Consider the following 24373-nt stretch of genomic DNA (forward strand, 5'->3'; position numbering starts at 1 on the left):
TACAATAATCAAGTACTTACAATATACTATGCTATGACTAAAGAATATCCTTAGTTTAAATAATAAATGATCCAGATTATGCGAGGTTCTTTCCGTAATAAGGTTGTGTCGTAAAAATTCCTGAGAGGGCTAGGTTGTATCAGTCACTGCTCAACTGTCAAAGTCCACAAAAGTGACTTTCTCCCTGCCTAAGAACCTGTCCTGTTTTCCAGCACAGCTAAAAAAAAAGGGCCTGCTGCAATATATTTAATTCCAATCAACAAATGTCAAATTTGTTCCCCTTATATATCACTTCACATGGACAATACTAGAGCATTCATTTTCATGAAACCATGATAGTTTAAACAGCTGAACAACTGATAAGTTCTAGAGTAGTTACATGTTCCCATTACCCAAAAACAATAAAGGTTACGTAATTTACAAAACTAAAAATAAATACACAGCATTTCCCACACAAATCAGCATGATAGCTAAACGATTACGATATTCAGAAAATATAAACTTGTTTCTCCATATCATCATTGCTCCATTAACGCACATGTCATGGCCATCCTATGACAATGGGGCTATTGTACGGGCACCCGTCCTGAGAAATGTACACATCAAAGTAAATACAAACAATAGACAGAATAGGGTTTATAAAGAGGAGAGCAAGGAAGTGACTGTGGGTAATCTATTGTGAGTTACCTGGGGTTACAATTATCTTGATCAATGATACCGAGTGGCCATGAGTGAATAACATTGCAATGCGGGTTTGTAGCCTGTCCTAAACGAATTCTTTGTCGTGCTTACAATTTTCTCTGTAATAGAATGCAGTTACTGAATTTACCAAGGTCACTGACTGGCATTTTCAGGTAATTACATGTTAATTTCACTTTTTTTGAACACTTGAATACTACCTGTAAGACACCATACCTGTCAATTTCTTTTAAAAGCTCCTTGAGGACGAAACAAGCGACTACGTTATCAAAAAATAGGTTCTGACGTAGGAAAAAACTATTTTTGGATATACAAAGTTTTCTCATCTTATACAAGTAAACGGTAATTTTGCGCCACAAGCACTAATCCTCTTTATAATTATCACCCCATCATGATTCTCAGCTTTGAGAATACGGTAGCTAATTCAAAGCAGCTGTTAAATATTACTAAGTTAGAACTTCTGAACTAAACCTAGACGACACCCTTTAGAAAAATAAGATATATATTCGAATTATTCTTTGGCAAAAACTATTGAATTCCACATTTCCCTTATCTCTCTTTTTAACATAAAGTCTCCTACTCTCAGTATACGGTGATCATTCAAGCGTAGACATTAAGGTGAATTCAAGCAAGGAAGATAGGTCTATGAAATGCTCACCGTCCAGATTTATTCAGGTTATAGATCGAGTTCCTCATTGGACGGGTCGATATCGTTCTCGGATAACACTGTGCTGGGCTCGCGTTCGATTCTCCGACCGGCCAATGAAGAATTAGAGGAATTTATTTCTGGTGACAGAAATTCATTTCTCGCTATAATGTGGTTCGGATTCCACAATAAGCTGTAGGTCCCGTTGCTAGGTAACCAATTGGTTCTTAGCCACTTAAAATAAGTCTAATCCTTCGGGCCAGCCCTAGGAGAGCTGTTAATCAGCTCAGTGGTCTGGTTAAACCAAGGTATACTTAACTTTATAGATGATCGAAGGGAAACGTTACTTAATTCAATATCCATAAACGAACGTACACAATGATTACCCACCACAAAACGCCGTTACGGCTGCCGCGAGTCAGAAATACCTCGAAAAGAGAAAAATATAACCATGGTGCAGGTGATCCCAGGGATTTAGCTACTCTTTATTGGAAATTACTTCACTCCAGAAAAAACTGCGTGAAATTTCTCGTAAAAATTACATGCACCAAATTAAAAATAATACTCTCTCTCTCTTATCGAATTTGCCAAACTTGATATGAAAACTGTTTAAGTTACTGAAGGAAGTTCATTCCCAAAAAGATCATCAACAACAAGTGCAGCGACTGCTGTAATTTTTCTTGCACTTTATTAAAGCGTATGCAGTCCTTACAAACCGAATGCAGAGATCTTGCTCCACCTTTTCTGTCATTCAGTTCCTATCTTGTGCCGTTAAGTATACCTTAGTTTTACCAGACCACTGAGCTGATTAACAGCTCTCCTAGAGAGGGCTGGCCCGAAGGATTAGACTTATTTTACGTGGCTAAGAACCAATTGGTTACTTAGTAACGGGACCTACAGCTTATTGTGGAATCCGAACCACATTATAGCGAGGAATGAATTTCTATCACCATAAATAAATTCCTCTAACTCTTCATCAGCCGGTCGGGGAATTGAACTCCGGTCCATCGAGTGACAGTCCGCAGCTCTACCGACTCACCCGACAAAAAGCTAAATGAGGTTCTACATTTACTGCTAAATACCTACATGAATAAGCAGCTCTCACTTTCCAGTATTCATATTTACATTTATTAACATCAATTACTTTTGTTAACAATCACTTTCAAGTTTCTTTGGTTATCAGTACTTCTCTTTCTTATCACCAGTCAGCAGTGTATTACTGACGAACATCAACCAATCCACTGTCCATTCATGAACCCATTTCTTGTTCCGCAAATTTACAACTTCATCTGCCTCTCTAATCACTTCTTACTTGTTCCTCGTTGAGAGTGTCGGTAGAGTTGTCGGCTAGCACTCTGCTAGGCCCGAGTTCGCGTCTCCGGTCGGCCAATGAAGAATTTATTTCTGGTGATAGAAATTCATTTCTCGCTATAATGTGGTCCGGATTCCACAATAAGCTGTAGGTCCCGTTGCTAGGTAACCAATTAAGTATAATTCTTCGGGCCAGCCCTAAGAGAGCTGTTAATCAGCTCAGTGGTCTGGTTAAACTAAGGTATATTAATTTAACTTACATAAAACTCCGACGACATCAAAAAATGTACCCGTGATTTCAGTGTCAAATATCATGCGTTATTAATAACCCATCTCTTTGATTATCGTACTTAATTCAGTAGATCATATTTTCCCCCTAAGGTCACTGCAATGGCTACGAATGTGCCGCGTGAGAATATAGCCAACAGCTATCCCATCATCGAACAAAAATAAGAAAAAGGAAGTCTTTCTCTTTTCTGATAGAAAATAAGCGCTTTGATTTTGTTAAACGTGTTATTGTTTTATCCTTAAATCCTTGTCTCAGACTCAATTTTTCGCAAATAAAGTTACTCCTCAATCTATACTGTATGTTCTCACACAGTCTTCGCGTTCTTCATGAATATTTCCAAACGCTTTCAACAAATCCCCTTTTACTCGACTTAAATTTTCTATCAGTTCCACGAGCTCTTAAAAGGTTTGTTGGAACAAACATTTAATTCTCACATCCTCTTCCTTGCCAAAACCCACAATAAACTTTTCTTTTTAATCCTTCAGATAATTACTGACCAAAATCTTACTATCAACTTCCCCAGAATACTGAGCAGCGTTGAGCTTGATAAGTCTTTCAGCCAGATTTATCATGTTCCCGTTATACAAAGAAATGATTGATTTCTCTTAATTATGCAATTGGAATCTTTCCCTCATCCAGAAATACCTTACACAGCCAGTCAGTCACTTCATCACACTACTGGCACCACTAAGTCTCACTTGTTATCATATGAAGTTGTGGCTACTTTTAATTCTTTAGCCTTTTAATTGTTCTCCTTACATACACAACAGTCTCTCCCACCGACCTTATCAAACTGTCATTAACCTTTTCCACTCATTCACTATTCTGGGCTGGTTATCTTCAATCCTCCACATTTTTTTTTTCTTTTGAAAGAATGTCTCCATTTGCATCTTTTATTCTGAGACCCACTTTGTCACTAGCATTGGTCTTTACGCTTACGTTCGTCTAGTGTAATTTCTTCTCTTGTCTGGAGTTCTTAATCAGATTTGAGCTGTTATGTAAAAATATGTACCGGTCCTCTCAAAATAATGACAGTATTTAAGTAATTTAATCACTGCATCGTATTTATATATTCTGTTACACAATGTTGCTTTACAATTTCTTGTTTGAAATCTGCGATTGTGCTGCAAACATAAAAAAAAAATAAATTCAATTGTACACAATGTGTAGCACACACTCATATATACATACATACATATATACATACAAACATAAATACATACATACATACATACATACATACATACATATATTATATATATATATATATATATATATATATATATATATATATATATATATATATATATATATATATATATATAAATGGAGAGAGCGAGTCTGTTTCATGAGCCTTTTTCACTAATAATTATCCTTTTGCCTCTAACTTTTTCTATTCTGGATGAGAATATGTGGTGACACTAATAATAATAACTATTATAATACACTCGGTTCTAGTGAAACTGAAGGAGGAACATAAGAGGAAATCAGCTATTCTCATGGACTGCTATCGATCGTTGCCGTAAGTTAAAGGAATAAGCCTAACGCGTCTCGTTCAGTCTTATCGGGTAGTTTTATTACTTAGGAACTTCGTCGACATCTCCTGCAGAGACCAATAACTCGGGAAATCTCTTCAATACTTTGATGGCATTCTTTTAATAGCAGCAAATATCTATGATTAATTTATGGATATTTTTCATAAAAAAAAGGAAATTTAAGTATGACTAGAGACATCATAAGCTATCATATAAACTACGGGCAATGACGACATGAATGGAAATACCCAAAACTCAGATTTTCTCGTACTATCAATTACCTTTCATTTATTCTGTGACAGAGTAATTTATGCGAGTGGACCGCAATGACATTCATTAAATCAATCAGCGAAATATGAATTACGCATCCGCCTGGAATAATGCGATTCCCCTTCTTGATGACTCAACCAATATAAGAGGAATAAGAGCAGCTCAAACTTCTTCCGCCCGTTTTCTTTTGTTAAGATGTCATCCATTTTCTACGTACCGTAATGAAAACGTGAAAGTAGTTCTCGTGAATGGCAGTTAATAGTGTATTCCCTGCTTTCTTTCCAGAACTCGCTGAACAGTAAAATGTTTGCATGTGGCATTTTTGTTTAACATTACAATGACTTTGTTCCCTAATATTCTTGAATACGCTTTCATATGAGACTCTGAAATCTAAATGAAGATCAATGAGGGAATGAGGAATTTCTCCTCCCCAGAGGGGACTCGAACCTGTGCTGGTTTATTATACTTAGGTCAGTGCTATAAGCCATAGAGAATTTCTCCATTCATTACCTCTCGGATTTCAGTGGAAAGCAAATCTAAAATTGTTAGGAATTATAGAAGACATGAAGCTATATTGTAGTCGTTAAAATGCTACTGAGTTAATGACTGCTGGTTATTGAGTACGTAACTAGGGTTTAAAACAACAACTAGATAACGAAGCAATCATTGTGATCTACCATAAATAAGGATATACTGTATATACATATGTATGTGTATATATATATATATATATATATATATATATATATATATATATATATATATATATATATACAGTATATATGGTAATTCGGATCCTCTCAGTATAGTATTTTGATGAAGGGTACTTAGTCCAAATAACAACCATTGCACAATTGAAGAATTACTGTTTATATATATATATATATATATATATATATATATATATATATATATATATATATAAATACATACATACAAAAATATTTAGCTGGCCAACTCCTACTATGCTGACAGGGAAAACTCTGAATGACAACCGATCATTTACCTCTAGAAAAAAAGAAATAAAACGTAGTGTGGTTTTGATTAACATGTTTATTGAACAACAACCGTCTGTATTAAAGCATTGAATTCTAGACAGAATTATTAATCACAGGAAAGAAAACCATTTTCAATGATACTTTTTCGTTATTTTACGACAAGATCATTCAAAGGAGATGCAGGAAAATTTTTCTAAGTTGTTGATTCTCATCCTTGGCCTGACACTGAGCTAGTTTGCACTGTCGATACGAAAGTGTACAAACCTACGTTCCTGACGCTCCATGTTCCACACCAGTCCAAAATGTTATCCCATGGCTGGTCTTTACTGACAGGAGCCATTAACCAGGAGGGATAACATGTTTATTTAAAGCATTGAATTTGAAACCTTATTAATCAGAAACCTTCCTTGGGTCAAATGAAGGCTGGAGATGCAAAAATTTTGTCTAGATCGGTCAAGCAGTTTGGATTTCTGTAGAGCCCCATTCACGTTTACATACATACAAGTTTACTAGTTTAGTTAAATTTACACACACACACACACACACACACACACACACACACCTATATATATATATAACCTTCCTTTGGTCATTATAATTTGTCTAGTTCTGTTATTTGGATATATATATTTATATAACATACAAGTTTACAAGTTTACAATATATATATATATATATATATATATATATATATATATATATATATATATATATATATATATATATATATATATATATATATATATACAATAATGCCGTAATTGTTATTGGGACTAAATAACCTCCTTCAAAATACCCAGAGGATCCGAATTACTCCAGGCTCCTTCCCAGGCCTAATTTGCTGCTTCCGTAACGGATCTGAGAAACCACATATTAGAGTCTGATGGCATTCGGTATACGTTCATTAGGAGCGTAGGTTAGGATATCCGTCAATTACCACCTTTCCTTTTAGCACTGCCTCTAAATTCATGCGTATTTTGTTTTCTATTCCGTCAATTACCATTTTTCATTCTTTCACGACTCGTAAATTCATATTACGTTTTTTTTTCTGAATTCCGTCAATTACCACTTTTCTTTATTTGCTTGATATCCCGTAAAAATCATTAGGCGTCAAGGCGTGCTGAAAGGTTTGGAGAGAAGGAGTGTAGATTTGAATGGTCATTTTCCTAAAAAAAATTCAATCCTGGAGTACATGTAGTGATTCATATACTTCAAAACGTTTTTCAATATATCTCGCAACATGACAACATCGGAGAGCTTGTTTTTTTTTTTTTTTTGCTTTGCATGGTTTCCCGCTGTTGCCAAAATGATTAACACTTCCGAAAAGTATTAAAAAAATTTGATTTCTCGAAAGCATTAACATGCGGCCAAACCTTGTCTTCTTTAATTATTATTATTATTATTATTATTATTATTATTATTATTATTATTATTATTATTAGACCAGCTGCAACGCTGAAAAACCAAAAACCAAATCGCTCCAGGGCTCCAATTGGGAAAACAGCCCATTACAAAAAAGGAAACTCAGAAGTAAAGAATAAACTATAAAAGCGAAGTAGTAAAGAAAAACAAATTATAAAAACAGCAACAAGAAAATAATATGAATAACAAAATAACTGAGGCAATCAAGAACGAATTATTAATGACAAGAGGAACGAGTAACAAATGCGCCAAAGTTTCTTCGGCGCAATCGAGTTTTCTGTACAGCTGCTGCAGCGTATAATCAAGGCCACCGAAAATAAGTCTATCTTTCGGTAGTCTCAGTATAATGCTGTATGAGCCGCGGCCCATCAAACTTTAACCACGGCCCGGTGGTGGCATACCTATAACGTTGCCAGAAGCACGATTATGGCTAACCTTAACCTTAAATAATATAAAACTAGTGAGGCTAGAGGGCTGCAATTTGGTACGTTTGATGATTGGAGAGTGGATGATCAACATACCAATTTGCAGCCCTCTAGACTCGGTAGTTTTAAGATCTGTGGGCGTACAGAAAAAGTGCGGCCAGAAAAAAGTGCGGACGGACAAACAAAGCCGGCACAATAGCTTCCTTTAACAGAAAACTAGAAATGGAGGCAGGCAACTCGTCAATAATAGCGATAATTAGATTAATAACATCAACGGTAAATATGCAGAAGGTTTCGATATCTTAACCAGATCTGGGACATTGGAAACAAGACTGATCAATCTACCCCCGCCGCCCCGAAAGGTTCATAATCCGTAATGCCACTTTCATATCTCTCCCAAAATATTTCAAGTCACAAGATTCAATTAGGTAAAATTTTTGTAAAAATCTTAAGACACGATTTTTTACGTAATCCTGCGAACAGACAGACAACGAAAGACGGTAATATACATAGGAGTCTTCGGGTAAATGATCAACTGTAGAATAACATAAAAAAAAGTTAAGTAAAAATTGGATACTGACAGAATCCCTTAGAAAATATTTTAAATCCCAAAAGTGAAGGACGGTATCCGAATCCAAAAAATGCAGGCTATCGATATATCGTAGCGATAAATATTTCATAGGAAGTTTCCTTGCGCGTATTCAAATTTTAGTCGGCAATAAGTAAAAGAATAGACGTTGAGAAAAGAGAAAGAAACTGCAAAAATATATATATTCTCCTTACATTTATTATGACTCTGAATGTGTCCTTAATCATGTAAAGATTAAAAAAAAATAAAGGGCAGAGAGATAACATCAAAGTTTAACTGATGAAGCATAATGTACTGAAAGTGCTGTAAGTGATAATAATATGATATACCAAAATTACTGTAAGTAAATTCTTTTTTTAACCTAATTTTATGGTAGTTATTTATTTCTGTATTGCACTGTTGTTATAAAAATATCCTTGTATGGAGGTAATTTCATTTTAAATTCAACTGATAGCATGCAAACCTTCTAGATGGCGCTGTGATTATATATTGTTACACTACCAAAAGAAAAAAAAATTATCCAGAATACTTCAAGGCCACAAAGAATGTAAGTTTAATTATAATAACTATTAAACTACCAAAATAAATATCCCCCAGAATACTTCAAGGTCATAAAGAATTTAAGTGTTACGATTATAATAATTTAACTATCAAAATAAATATCACCAAGAATACTTCAAAGTCATAAAGAATATAAATATAATAATTACAGTAATGATTAAACTACCAAAATAAATATCACCCAGAACACTTCAAGGTCATAAAGAATATAAGCTTAATTATAATAACTGTTAAACTACCAAATTAAATATCTCCCAAAATAATTCAAGGTCATAAAGAATTTAAGTGTTACGATTATAATAATTTAACTATCACAATAAATATCTCCAGAATACTTCAAGGTCATAAAGAATATAAGTTTAATTATAATAATGATTAAACTACCAAAATAAATATCACCCAGAATACTTCAAGATCGTAAAGAATATTGGTTTAATTATAATAACTATTAAGCTACCAAAATAAATGTCACCTAGAATACTTCAAGATCATAAAGAATATAAGTTTAAATATAATACTGATTAAACTACCAAAATAAATATCACCAATAATACTTTAAGGTCATAAAGAATATAAGAATATAAGTGCAATTCATAAAAAAAAGTTGAAGACATGCAAAAAGCTAGCTAGCGTCTTTGGGGCTGGATTAGCGAAGATCACCCGGAGAGGAGAGAGAGAGAGAGAGAGAGAGAGAGAGAGAGAGAAAGGCGAAAGAAATTCTTATCCCAAAGGGGATTCTCGCCGGCGATAATGAATGGGCTCCCAAAGGTGCATAAAGATAATGTTCCCGTCCGACCTGTTTTAGCCGCTTGTAATACCGCCTCTTTAAAACTGGCAAAAAAAAAAAAAAAAAAAAAAAAATCAAGCCCCGATTCCGACCAATGCGCGACGATTGGGTTTGTTTTGATTTATTCTCGAATTCCATTCGCGCTTATTATTCTCATTTACCCTTTATCCAATATATTTACAAGATATTTGAAAAAGAATTTTTAAGTCTCGATTCGGAACCAATGTCCGACGATTGCCTTTGCTTTGGTTTATTCTCGAATTTCAATCGCGCTTATTATTCTCATTTACCCTTTATCTAATTTCTTTACGGGATATTTAAAAAAAAATCTAAGTCTTTATTCGGGACCAATGCGCGGCGATTGCCTTATTCTCGAATTTCATTCACGCTTATTATTCTCATTTACCCTTTATCCAATTTCTTTACGAGATATTTGAAAAAAAAATCAGGTCTCTATTCGGGACCAATGCGCGACGATTGATTTATTCTCGAGTTTCATTTGTGCTTATTATTCTCATTTACCCTTTATCCATATTCTACAGGAGACATCTGAAGCTAAAAAATAAAAATCTTTGTATGTCTCGATTCGGGACCAATGCGCGACGACTGGGTTTTGATTTATTCTCGAATTTCAATTGCGCTTATTATTCTCATTTGCCCTTTATCCAATTTCGTTAGATATTTGAAAGTAAAAAAAAAGTTAAGTCTCGATTCCGGGACCAATGTGTGAGGATGGGGTTTGTTTAAATTTATTCCCGAATTTCACTCGCTTTGATTATTCTCATTTACCGTTTAGCCAATTCCTCTGGGAGGGAAAGATTTGACAATCAGGTTTATTTAAGCCTTTTCTTATATAAACGCTTAAAAAAAAGTCTAGTTTCCAGAAATTCTCATGAAATTAGTCATTAATAAAGAATTCTGGTAAAAGACACTTGCTACCGAGCACTGCGGTTCTATAGAGGCAAACGACGCAACATGCTGGTAGGCAGGACGTTAGTAAATGACTTAATTAGAACACGGAATTCCGACAAAAAATAAAGGACGGAACAAACGTGAGTGAAGACCAGAGTATGTAAGCCACTGTGAATTTTGAATGATCTTTTAAATAAATTACTGCGTAAAGCGTATACTAAATGAACGCATTTATCTAAACAAAAAGGCTAATCTTGAAGAAAATCTTAATTAACTTATCATTTGAGGCAAGACAGACTTTCTATTATTATTATTATTATTATTATTATTATTATTATTATTATTATTATTATTATTACGTTTGAAAAACCATTCCATATGAATGTAATTCTATGGACTGTTACACGCCGAAAAGTTGATTAATTTATTGTTCTGGGAGATCTTTCGCAGCGGACTGAACGCAAAAAGTTAATACTATTAAACTTTTTCAAAAGATATATTTACCTTTTCCTCTCAGTTATCAACGATATGAATCTAACGGGAAATCAAAACGGGCGTTATTATTATTACGCATAACTTTCACATGTCGATGAAAAATTTACATTGTGAAAATATAAATATAAGGAAACATGACAATCGAAACAGATGGACAAAGCGAACTGGCCTAAAAGGAGAACGAAATGAGTACCGACCAGCGAGCGATGTGCGCGCTCCCTGAAGAAAGACTATCGTGAGAGAGAGAGAGAGAGAGAGAGAGAGAGAGAGAGAGAGAGAGAGAGAGAGACTGCTGGTGGTGGTTCAGAGGAGTGAGAGAGAGAATCCCCACTTTGCCAACAGTCGCATCTGGTAGGTCGCACGGCGCGCATCCCGCGTGTCAGTTCATTTTCTCCTTACCCATCGCTGCTACGCGATCGTGGCTCGGGAAGAAACTTTGTCACGCTCAAGTTTTAAACCTTAAAAAACCTCACAGTTCTGAACTTAATGCATCATTTAGATCTTTAATAAAAAATTGCTTTATTCCCCTGGTGCTTAGGGAAAAGTGCTTCCACAGATTGCGTTGAAACTTTCCCTGGAAAACAAAAAAAACTTCCAACTTTGTTTTGAGAACTTCAAACCTCTCGATTTCGCTTCGGGGCCGAGAGCGTATTGACGTCGGTCGGAGAATGTCAGTGACGATGATTTATCGGTGACAGTGATAACGATAAAGAGGTGATTAGTGGTGCCCTTGGTGGGGGAGGGGGAGAAGGAGGGGGGAGGAGGTGTGGTTAGAGAGCTTATTATTCACTCCTTCTTGGTTATTAATATATCCAAGTCAGGAAGTATTTCTTCCAGGAGGCTGCAGGACTTATTACGGTTTCAAGCCGCCACGCAGGACCAAGATTACTGGAAGCAACTGTAACCATCCAAGAAAAGTACAGTAGTAGGTAAGCGTTTCAGAATACAGATATTTACTGTTCTTTTGTTACAATGAAGAATTGTCATGTGGCATTTTCTCTACTCTGTGACACTCTTGGAAATGTTTCGGAAAAGTAGGTATTTGAGATATCTAGAAATGCTTAATTGGCTGTAGAGCAAAATCGCTGTCTACTCAATCACATGCAAACTATTACATATAAGGAGTGTGTGTGTGAGTGTGTTTGTGTCTATGTAATATACTGTATATATATATATATATATATATATATATATATATATATATATATATATATATATATATATATATATATATATATATATATATATATATATATATATATATATATATATGTGTGTGTATACATACACACATATATATATATAAACATATATGTACATATTTACATATATATATATATATATATATATATATATATATATATATATATATATATATATATATATATATATATATATATATGTATATATACATATATACACACACACACACACACACACACACATGTATATATATATATATATATATATATATATATATATGTATATATATATATATGTATGTATATATATGTATGTATGAGGATTAGCGATCACAATTATACATTCAGTGTAGATATTTCCGTAGAAGCCCCCACTAACCCATGAATATAAAGTTATATTTCATAAAGTAAAAAATCAACGTGTTCAGGAGTTTCCCGCAAGACGATGACCAAACTTAAGGAAACGTTCTTGGAAATCTGGCTAATCTACTTCAACTTCGCACTTGTTATTTTACGACGTCTTCATAACACCAGCTACACGGCAAGGAGGTTGGATTAACAAGGAGAAATAGGTCATAATATTACACATACACACACACATATATATACATGTGTATATACGTAATATACTGTACACCCACACAAATAATTGTATGTAAGCTATGTACACATGAAATCTATAAAAACATAAGTTATAGACTAGCCACCCCAAAAAATGAACACGCAAAGTATGTCTGCGGAAATGCAAACTCTGTTACCACCTTATGGATATGTGTCCACACGCACAATGAATACATATAAACATACATACATATATACATACACATATATCCCACTATCTATTTACCTATCTATCTATCTTTATATATATATATGTATATATATATATATATATATATATATATATATATATATATATATATATATATATATATATATATATATATATATTGTGTGTGTGTGTGCTCAGTGCTCATACCTGTGTTTTAATACCATATTTCTTAAATAAAATTAAAGACAATCTGAACGACTAACTAATTTACGCTACCTTGGACTATAATTGTTAGAATCTAGAATCCACTCTAGTGGTTACATAAAACTCGTCAAGTAATGTGACGCAATTGTCGTATTACAATGAACACTATTGGGTTTCTATATCAACATTAGATAGACGTCTAAACCCAACGACTTCTGCTCTTTCTAACTCTTCTTTTTTATTGTCTTTTTCGCTCTACTTACCCTTTGCCACTTTTTCTTCTTTCTTCATCGATTTCTCTTTCTTTTCTCATTTAGTTATATTTCACAATCTTTTGGATTCTAGCGTGTACACTTACGAGCATTATTATTTCCAGACTTCTTTCTTCTCTCTTCCCAGAAATCTCTCAAAATTATATATTTAATTAATGCTTCATTTATGTTTATTCACACCTCAATGTGACTAATTACTTTAACAATTATTTTGTTCAAGCGGTTCTTTTTGTCATAATTATTTTAACGTATTCTTAGCTTCTCCTGACTTGATTTATCAATCAGTTTGTCGCGAATTATATTCTGATAATTCTGTTGCTTTATCACGGAATTTTTCGTGATTAATATTTTGATCATTTTATCACCGCTTCATCGAATATGTTGCGAGTCATTTTTATAATCTTTTTATAACTAAACCATTAATAATTTTTTTTTTATCTTTTAACAGCTTTATTAGGCAATTTGTCACGAACAAATTAGTGACCATTTTACAGCTTTGTATCCACTCTGTCGTGAATAATCTTTTACTCTGGACAAGAGATCTGTTGATTTACTATTTCCCCGCCGTTACTTTGTCGTTCTCAATAATTTCTGTTTATCGTTTTTCGTACACCAATGATTTTTGTTTTCGTAAAGTTTTCCTTTAATATCTTCAGACTTCTTATTGTGGCCCTTCTGGTTTATTAATCCTTTCTCGGCTACTGATAAATTAAGTTGACTGTATGTTAATTTCATTTCTTATACTTCAGTATTTGTCTCATTTCTCAAAGATGGTTTTTGCCAAATATGCTGAGCTATTTCGCTATGTTATTTATTGTCATTTACAACACCATTCTCATATTGCTACTACTACTACTACTACTACTACTACTACTACTACTACTACTACTACTAGCTTTACTACCTTTATTATTATTTTATTATCTAGACTAGTTTCTACGGATTTTTTTCTACGTCAAGTTCAGAAATACACTCCTTACTCTTCCTCGTATACTGGTCACGTACTTTACTCTTTCCCCTTAATTTCAATTGGCTTTTAATATAATGTAACTATTTTTGATAATTTCATTCTTTACTATACCAGTATCTCATGCTGACTTATTCAGACTTCATAATCTAATTTTACCTAATTTATCATTCTCTTTTACCTGTCTCTCTCTCTCTCTCTCATTTTCTTTTTTTTTTATCATGTCTTCATTGTCCGCCACACATCTCTTCCCCTTTTCTTTTCCTTATTCAACATCGATTTTCCAATCCTATATTTTTACGTCAGGATCTTTTTTTTTTTTTCCTCCCCCGATGTTTTTCCATTTTTATAATCCCTCCTACACGCTTAAGAATTCTAGGATTTTCCCAAAAATATTTCTAACAGCGGAATTCTTCCAAGGTTTGAGACCAACTTCGTAAATAACTTCGGAAAAGTTAAAGATGATGCAATTACATTTACCTTCGCAACGTACCTGTTTCAACGTTCTGTGAGCATATTAAAAGTCATAAGGTTCTGGACGTATGTATACGTATATGTATATATATGTATATATGTATCTAATATATGTATATATACATATATATAACATATATGTGTATGTATATATATATATATATATATATATATATATATATATATATATATATATATATATATATATATATATATGTATGTATGTATATACGTTCGCTATACATCTAGTCGTGAGATCAGTGAAGTTAAGCAATGTTGGGTTTGGTCGGGAACTGTGACAATGTTGACCAAATCAGTTGAGTAATAACTTGGTAGTTAGTCGACTGTAATGGATCGCTGGCAGGGTGTTGAATAAGCTGTAGGTTAGCAACCTCATTAATAAGCAACCTCATTAATAGAAAAAACTAAAGGTTTGCTGAGAATCAAAGGTAACATCTGTTTGTCTGTGCGTTTGTGGACGAATCCCGCTCCTTCCATACTTAGACTAAATAAAAAGAAACCCATTCGATTATACATATTTTTCCCCGCAGTTCAGAAACCATTCCTTCATCACACCCGAAACGACCCAGTCGGTAAATTTTCAATTTGGAAATTTTCAGCCTTGTTCTAATGAAGGGCTTTTGAAGGAAGTGATGTTTTATGATTTTATTATCTTTGAATGATTCAATTAAAAGGAAAAAAAACTTTCTACCAGCCACTACTACCCCCTCCTCCCAAACCCTTCCCCAAATAGGGGGGAGGAGGAGGAGGAGGAGGAGGAGGAGGAGGAGGAGGAGGAGGAGGAGGAGGAGGAGGAGGAGGAGGAGGAGGAGTTCTTTTAATGAGAAAATTTGCATACGGGGGAATTCCGTTCTCGTTCGTCCGTATGCAGATGACGGCTTCTTCACTCTGATAGAATGTGGTTGCGAGAATTCGTTGCGTAACGCTAATAGTTCTCGTTCTTCATTCATGTCGTTCGCCATATACTTCGGTTTTTGATGCCTGACGAAGCGGGGCTTTTGGGGGACGTTCTTCGTCAAGTGCCTAAGATAGAGTGACAGATAGACAGTTCGTAGATATATGTATATATATACAGATATATATTTATGTTATGTTATGTATGTATATGGGTGTATATATGCATATATATACACATATGTAATTGTATATATATATGTATATATATATAATATAAATTATATGTATATATAATATATATACACACACACACATCTATATATATATATATATATATATATATATATATATATATATATATATATATATATAGAGAGAGAGAGAGAGAGAGAGAGAGAGAGAGAGAGAGAGAGAGAGAGAGAGAGAGAGAGAGATAAATCCTGAAGAAAATTACACTCGATTAAAAAAAATGAATTGACGTCCAATTATGAAAACTGACCAATTACTAACCTCACCCACAGCTGATATCCCGAAGAGTAAATAGCGCTCAAGTTTTCCACTTCAGCGTGGAAGAGGAGAGCTGCTTGCAATTCGTCAAAACGCTCCAAAACAAAGTCGACAAAAGAGTAGGATTACGGCAGCGGGATCCTGAGGGATTTCATTTTGACTGGGAAATTGTCATGTGGCTCAGATTACTACACTCCTGCAACAGACATTTTGGCAGATAGCACAGCAAAAGACGCATTTGCGTATGCGCAGATGACAACATCAAGCTGCTGTCTGTTACGCGCCAATGAACGTGCATAAGTGCTAAGAGTTTCTTTCTGGGAATGTAGCATGTAGATGTAAACGACCGCACTTACACCACGCTATGTATGTATGTATGTATGTATGTATGTATGTATGTATGTATGTATGTATGTATATATATATATATATATATATATATATATATATATATATATATATATATATATATATATATATATATATATATATATACTTACACACACATATATACAGTATATTTAATATATATGTATATACATATATACATATACAGTATATGTGTGTGTATGCATGTATGTATGTGTGTGTGTGTGTGTAATGGAAACGAAATTTTGAGATCTGAAGAGTCCTTTTTTTTTTGTAAGAGTAATGTCATCGCTTAAAAAAAAGAACAAACTGATAAATTTCATGGTCGTTTTAACATACAGTGAAAAAAACGTGGTAAAAATATACAGAGGAAATCTCATGAAGAATACAGTTCTTAATATAAATAAATATTGTTATTTTGCTTTCTGTTCATAGCAAAAAATAGAAAAGAAAAACAAAAGCATTTTCTTACTATGCAAAGTTTTGCTTGCAATTTGAACCAAATATCAAAATATCCCATTTGTAAAAAAATCGCTGCTACTAAGGTCAAAGATATTTTTCCAACTAACACAATTCTTTCTCGTCATTTCGGCTGGAACACTGAAATTCTTGATTCCAAAACTCTGGACGTATGTATCTTCAATATTAACTTATAAATAACAAGGCGTGATTCTTCCTTTGCCTTTTACAGACTTTACTTTGAAAGAGTTTTCATTTTGCTTTCTTTCCTGAATATTAATTGCTCTACATCAAAGCCAGCATTTAATTGCTCTGTGGAAATTTCTTTTAATCCCTACCTATACAAGGGTATTGTGTTAAGACCAACATAAAAACTGTAATCTCTCTCTCTCTCTCTCTCTCTCTCTCATATATTATATACGTGTATATATACATATATATACACATACATACAGATATACATATACATATATATATACATACATATAGATATATACATATACATATATATATATATATATATATATATATATATATATATAAATATATATATATATATATATATATATATATATATATATATATATATATATATATATATATATATATATATATGAGTGTGTGTGCGTAAAATAACGTGATTGTGATGAAAATAAATATCGTGTAAGAGTTTGAAAAGAGGAGAATGACTGGTTTTGGTACAGAAGTGGTTCTTATAACAGATTAATTTTTAGATGAGTAGTGATGAAAAAGCCTGGGCAAAACAGGCGTAAGTTTACGTTTTTGGGATACCAGAAGGTAGGACTTGCATGGAATGTGAAGTGGCTGGTCTTTGCAGAAAGTCCAGGGTTTATCACTAATAAAACAGAGAAGCTGCAAAAACCGGCGAATACGTTTCATACTGTTAGGAAGAAGAGGCTGGAAGTGAAGATTAGCGAGAGCGAGTTTATGATGGCATACGTAAACCAATAAAAAAGAGCTCTCTTAAGAATGTGAGTAATAATAGCAGAGGAAAGGAAGCAAAATATTTGGAAGGGAAAATTTTCTGGGCCAAGCCAAAGTTCTGAGTGACTTCTGAACGAAAATGAATAATTAAAAAAAAAGTGTAAAAGATCGGAACGAATTTTCCATGTACTGAAGTGAGATAGTGACGACTGAACGGGTGAAAAAATAGAAAAAGGGCAATGCGGTAAATAAGAGACCATGGCTAAAAAGAAGGAACAAAGTGTCTGAAGTTGGTTTAGTCATGTACGAAATTACAAAAAGAGAGAGGGAGACAAGAAAAAAATAGTGTTGGCTAGGTCTAAGGACGTATGTCACAGATCAGGAGGGGGTTTCATAACCAAAAAATGTCGGACTTCGGCTCAGATAGGAGGTGAGTGGCACAGTATGTATATGACGGAAGGCTGAGAAAACGGGTAAAGGTCGATGTGTTACTAATGAGACTTTTGTGTAGATAACTAAAATGAGTAACTTTGTTGATGATTTCTACACAATTTCTACACAGTTGCTTCACTCTTTCCTCATTAGTTAACAGATGATTGTACCAGTTACAGTGTTGCTCTTAGTCTGTAAAATACACTATCGGGGAAAAATGCTTTCTGGCAAATCACAGTATTGTGTCGGGTGTTCCTCTTAAGCAATAAAGATCCCACATTATAAGGTGAGGTAGAATAAATCCTACCGGCGACAAAGAAGAGTACAACTAATTCGAGACTCTGAAAGTGAATGAAATGAAGGTCTAAGTGAATCTGTAGACCAGTGGATCTCAACCAGGGGGGAATTTCAGAGTTTCCGGAGGGGAATTGTGATCATAGACTGGCAGGCTCAAACTGGCTCTAGGACCACACAAAACGCAGTGTGCATCGATCCGCACTACTGAGAGGTCACGCTGGGCTTTCCCTCCGCTAGCTTGTGTGTTTGTGTTAGCATTTTGTTGAATATTATTTGGAATGCACCTTTTGAGGCAGACAATTTTGGAGAGGGGGGGGGGTGGGGGAAACTGACATTCTGACATATGGTGAAAGGGTGCATGGGCCGAAAAAGGTTGAGAACCACTACTGTAGACCCTCGTGTTTGTGACTCTCACACAATGTCCAAGGGACTGCGAATCCTGACGCGTACAGCGAGGTCAAGAGAGTGGAGGAAATATAATACCAAGAAGCCATGGAGGGGAATTTCCAAAGTATTATCTGTGAAACAAATTATTGATAAAAACCCGTGACAAAGTTGAAATGTAAGCTGGAAGGAAGTGACAAGTCATTTATCTATTAGAACTGACACCTTTGAATTCATTCAACTCTCAAGGAGAGTGGTTTGATGCACATGCATACATACATACACATTCCTACCTACACATACACACACAACTACTTCATCAAATATTAGTACTGTAAAACTACACTAATATTTTTGACAAATATAAAAACAGAGTTTGAAACAGAATATTCACAGGCCAATGTTCATAATTTTTAACGAAATTCTCGACAAAATATCCACACAAGCATATATATATACATACACACATATATATGTATGTCTTTATGTATATATACATGTATGTAAATCTGTATAGGGATGCAGGGGACAGTGACATGGCAATCCTGCCACCCATCCTGAGTATGGTGCAATAAAAGTGGGAACCGTGTCTGAGCGGTGCAGCCTTCGGCTCATGATTACTGGTTCCATGAACTGCTCCAGTTCTTCCACCCACCAGTTCACCCAACTTAAAATGGGTACCAGCGACTACAATGGTGGGGTCAAAAGGTCTTGGGGCTGGCAATTTCACCCCCAGATAATTGCTGAGAAACTGATATATATAATATATATATATATATATATATATATATATATATATATATATATATATATATATATATATATATATATATATTAAATTAAATTAAATTAAATGAGAAAAACAGTAAAATATCAAGAAACGCATCAGGTCATACAATGAACTCCTACTTTTTCACTTTTTCATAATTTTTTACATCTAAATTGGAATACATTAAAAATCAGTATATAAAATGAAGAATTACACTTTTCCTCTTTCTGGCTTGGATCTAGAGACTGCAGGAGAGATGTATTTAGCGTATTACAAATTATATATATATGTACTATATACACACACATACATATACACACACACATATATATATATATATATATATATATATATATATATATATATATATATATAGTGTGTAAAGGCGTGTTAACAAAGAAAAATGGTATATTTACTGTTTACTTCAAGTCCATTTTTCTCTTCTAGACATAACAATCACACTTGCATATTAATCGTACCTGAATTATAAACCAGCATTTAGTAATAAGAATAGCGTTTTAATTTCAAATACGAACAATAAAATAACTGTGAAACTTGATTGTGATGTGAAATACAGTAAAAGAGAATGAATATATACAAGTAAAAATACAGAGTCAAATACAGGGAGATTATATGATAACAGCAGGACTGAAAATGTAAAAGAATAGAATTCAAAAGAATGAAAATTCAAAAGAAACAGGGGTTATAAAAATAGTAGCGATACCGGAGCAGCAATATGAGAGAGAGAGAGAGAGAGAGAGAGAGAGAGAGAGAGAGAGAGAGTCTCTTATGAGAGTGAGATTAGGGGTGCTGATTGGACTGAGGCTTCCCTACATAATCGTGCTGTTATTCCTCGTCTAATTGGCGAGGCCTCAGGAAAATCTCAAAAGTACCTTTGATATCTGCCAAGGAATGAGAGACTGAAGTGTAGGAATGAAAGTATATAATTCTTTATTTTTTTTTTGTAAATTACTGTTTCTTCGTATTCTTCATAATACGAACACTGTAATGAAAAAGGCCGGTTATCTCATATATGCGAGGAGAATAACAATGGTCGGAGATAACTTTAGTAAAAATTAAATAAAATAAAATTAGTATGAAGGTAAAAAAAATAAATAAAACTTACAAACAGATAAATGGGGTTGGAAAATTAGCAATCAAACAAGAGAAATAACTATTAATGCATATTTGAAGATGTAGTAATCACAATATAACAATAATAACAACAGTAATGCTTATATGATATCGTTTAATTTACTTCAATGTTAACCAGTGATAGCAGAGAGGCGGTACCTGATGAGTTATTTTTTTAAAAAAAGATGCTTATCTAATGGCAACGTCTGCATCAGAAGGTGACGGTGCCAGATTGGTGTCAGTTTTCCGGTGTTTGCATTTACTTTTAAAGATTCATAATCTGTTTGTAAAATTGTGTTTTTGTTACGTTTTTCATTTTGCCTCATGGTCTAGGTGTCCGATGTGTTTGTGCGTGCGTTTCACACCGAGTCGGGTGTGGCTGATCCGGATGACTTATCTGGATGACTTATCGCTTGCTTTTCGTACTTGAGCCAAGACATAGGGCTCCTGACTGACTGTGTAGCTTGGAATACAGTCATTAACTAAGCCATGATTTTCATTTGAAACCAACCAAGCTAAAGAATACTAAACATAAGGATGAAAGTCCTTAAACATCTGTGCACTTCAAGCAAGGCAATGTAACCTCCCGATTCCCAAGACAAAACTACATGGGTCATGGCAGAACACAAGACTTCAAAAAATAGTTATACGACACCAAACGACATAAGGTAATTAAATACAGTACCTGAGATGACCTGGCTATTTCACATACTAGAACAAATGCTACCATCCATACAGCAACTCCGTAGAGGATAATACCGTCAGTGCCACTCCCGTGGCGCACTGTACGCATTACTAAGGGGTGTTTGCAGCGCACCTTCGGCTCCTAGCTGCACCCACTTTTAGCCTAATAATTTATCCCCATTCCTACTTACTTTTTTTCAGTCTTGCTCTCCAGCCTCTCCAACTATTATTTCTTAATGCAACTGTGAAGTTTTCTCCCAGTTCCACCTTTAAATCTTGTGCTTCATATCCTTTATTTACTCGTTCTCTTTATCTTGCTGTCCAACCACTCCAACTCCGAAAGTGCCCCAGTCATTGCCTTGGCAGCCTAAATTTAATAAATCAAAGTCAATCAATAAAGAGAAATATATAAATATTATAAAAAAAGGAAGGTCGAGTCTCCATACTGCACGAAACAAACCTCTGAGAATTCGTAATCAGAAATATTGTTACATACCTTCCTAAAAATGCCTCGTTCACGAACAGGTTCACCTCTCGGCTAACATTACCCTGATTAGCCCCCTAACAATATGAAAATGATCTATTAGTGTAATGGTATGAGTTCCATTTGTCCGTCTGTGTGTCGGTATCATATAATTAATCCCGTTGTTACGAAACCTGAATAAACAGAAATGAGATATCGGCTACCTGGATATCATTTTCTCTATTGTCTAACCAGCCACCAAATTCCTATTCATTTCGCTGTAACCACCGCAGAGAGAGAGAGAGAGAGAGAGAGAGAGAGAGAGAGAGAGAGAGAGAGAGAGAGAGAGAGAGAGAGAGGCCAAAACCGATTATATGAGCTTGGGTAGGCAGTTTCTGATTGCTCTTGTTAATCTTGGGTCCTAGGGACCTGGTGACAAATGCACTTTGCTGTGCAGGGGACCCCGTTCCATGATACCATTGCTACCACTACAAACAGCAGTAATAGTTACCTTTGACATTGACAATAATATATGAAGGATACGGAACAACATCAACAAGACCAATATTCATCATAAAAACTTAAATAAAAATTGACCAAAGCTACAGTACAGGAAGCTACCAGAGTCTGATAACCAACGCCATTTTTCAAATAATGCATTTATCGCACATTACAAATAATGCCATAATTCTTATCAGTAACGAATACGAGGGTCAAAAGAACATCAGTATTCGGATAAATATTTTTGGAAGAATGATAACAATTTTTTTAACTAAACCAAATACAGTGATAGGGATCTTCGTTCTTGTTCTTTAGCCCTAAATGACCTGCAACTTTCATTAGTTTTTAAGTTTTGCCTCTAAATTCTTAACATACGCTCTCACAGACATTGCGATACTGAAGATCTCATTTCCACTCCGAAACACGATTATATTGTCAGAAGACAACAGAACTCACCTGAGGTTGAAGTTCATAAGACAAAAGCTAAATTTTTTCTATGCATAACCCTGACCTTCAAACATAGTCTGAAAAGCATTCAAGGAAAGAAGATACCCTTCAGCTATGGTAGTCATACCTAAAACTGAGATTTAAAAAAAAAATCTTAATTTTCTGTACAGGGACGCCTACGAAAACGACGCTGTGGGTAGACCGCAGCCTCTGACATTAGCCCCAGATTGCTAAAAACAGCTTTAGTTTATTTCAAGATTGTCTTTTGCGAAATTCCTTAAAGAACGTAGGTGTGCCTCGACACAAAAATATATCTTGGGCATAAAATATTTTGCAGGATAATTTTTCCAGAGAGAAAATAAGAACAGCCACTGTTACGTTCATTCTTTAATTATAGAATCAAGGCTGAACCACAGTACAAAAGCACTGAAAACAACATATTTTTCATTTACGACATACGTCTCATCAGTAGTGAGTCAACACACCCTACATAGCTCGCCACTTATCTTTTACCATGCGCGCACTCGCCGTCTTCTTGGATATTAAGGACCTTCCATTTCAACGCTTCCCTGTGTTCATCCAGTCAGACTTTATCTCCAGCTCTCATCCTCCATTCTCTCCATATGATCAAACCAACTCAACTCTTTCAACTTTTTTTTCCATAAAGATTCATCTACTCTTCGAAGCCTTTTTAAAGTAATCCATGCTTCACACACCCACAAACACGCGCTTCGCACACCCTCCACACACAGATATATATATATATATATATATATATATATATATATATATATATATATATATATATATATATAATAAATCATTGACTCAAACATCTGGTTTACTAAAGTATTCTAACATCGTCAGCATCATCAGTAATAGCTTTCAGCGAGGTTGACAAAGCAAATATTTATTTGACATTTGGAAAGAACAATAAATTATTAACCTAGACAAGCTTTCTGCTTTGTTAGCAAGCCAGGTCAGTTAACCACATGAGATGATCTCTCTCTCTCTCTCTCTCGACGTCATCAGTAGGTCCTGAGAGAGATGATGCATTTAAATAATTTCTTTGTTTACTCGTGCAAAGCGTCTGATGCCGGCTGATGGGCTGCCATTTGCCAGTTTAAATCTTTGTGCAGAAGCAGAGAATGACTGACTTCAAGTAATGAGTCTGTCTGGAGGAACAGACAGTATTATAAAGAGTCATTTAAATCTTGTGTCGTTTTGGATTACA

At 34.4% G+C, this 24373-nt stretch overlaps 1 protein-coding gene and 1 long non-coding RNA gene across 2 annotated transcripts in view; one reads left to right on the plus strand and one right to left on the minus strand.

Moving 5' to 3' along the window:
* Positions 1-24373, minus strand: part of LOC136850704 (uncharacterized) — a 1048955-nt gene that overhangs the window by 137071 nt on the left and 887511 nt on the right. The window lies entirely within an intron of this gene.
* Positions 11269-24373, plus strand: part of LOC136850703 (uncharacterized) — a 460181-nt gene continuing 447076 nt past the window's right edge. Inside the window, exon 1 of the mRNA XM_067124526.1 lies at positions 11269-11868. The gene's annotated coding sequence lies outside the window, so the exon portion shown is untranslated. The remainder of the gene's footprint in view (positions 11869-24373) is intronic.

The sequence above is a fragment of the Macrobrachium rosenbergii genome, chromosome 22, assembly GCF_040412425.1.
Source record: "Macrobrachium rosenbergii isolate ZJJX-2024 chromosome 22, ASM4041242v1, whole genome shotgun sequence".
Classification (NCBI taxonomy): Eukaryota; Metazoa; Arthropoda; class Malacostraca; order Decapoda; family Palaemonidae; genus Macrobrachium; species Macrobrachium rosenbergii.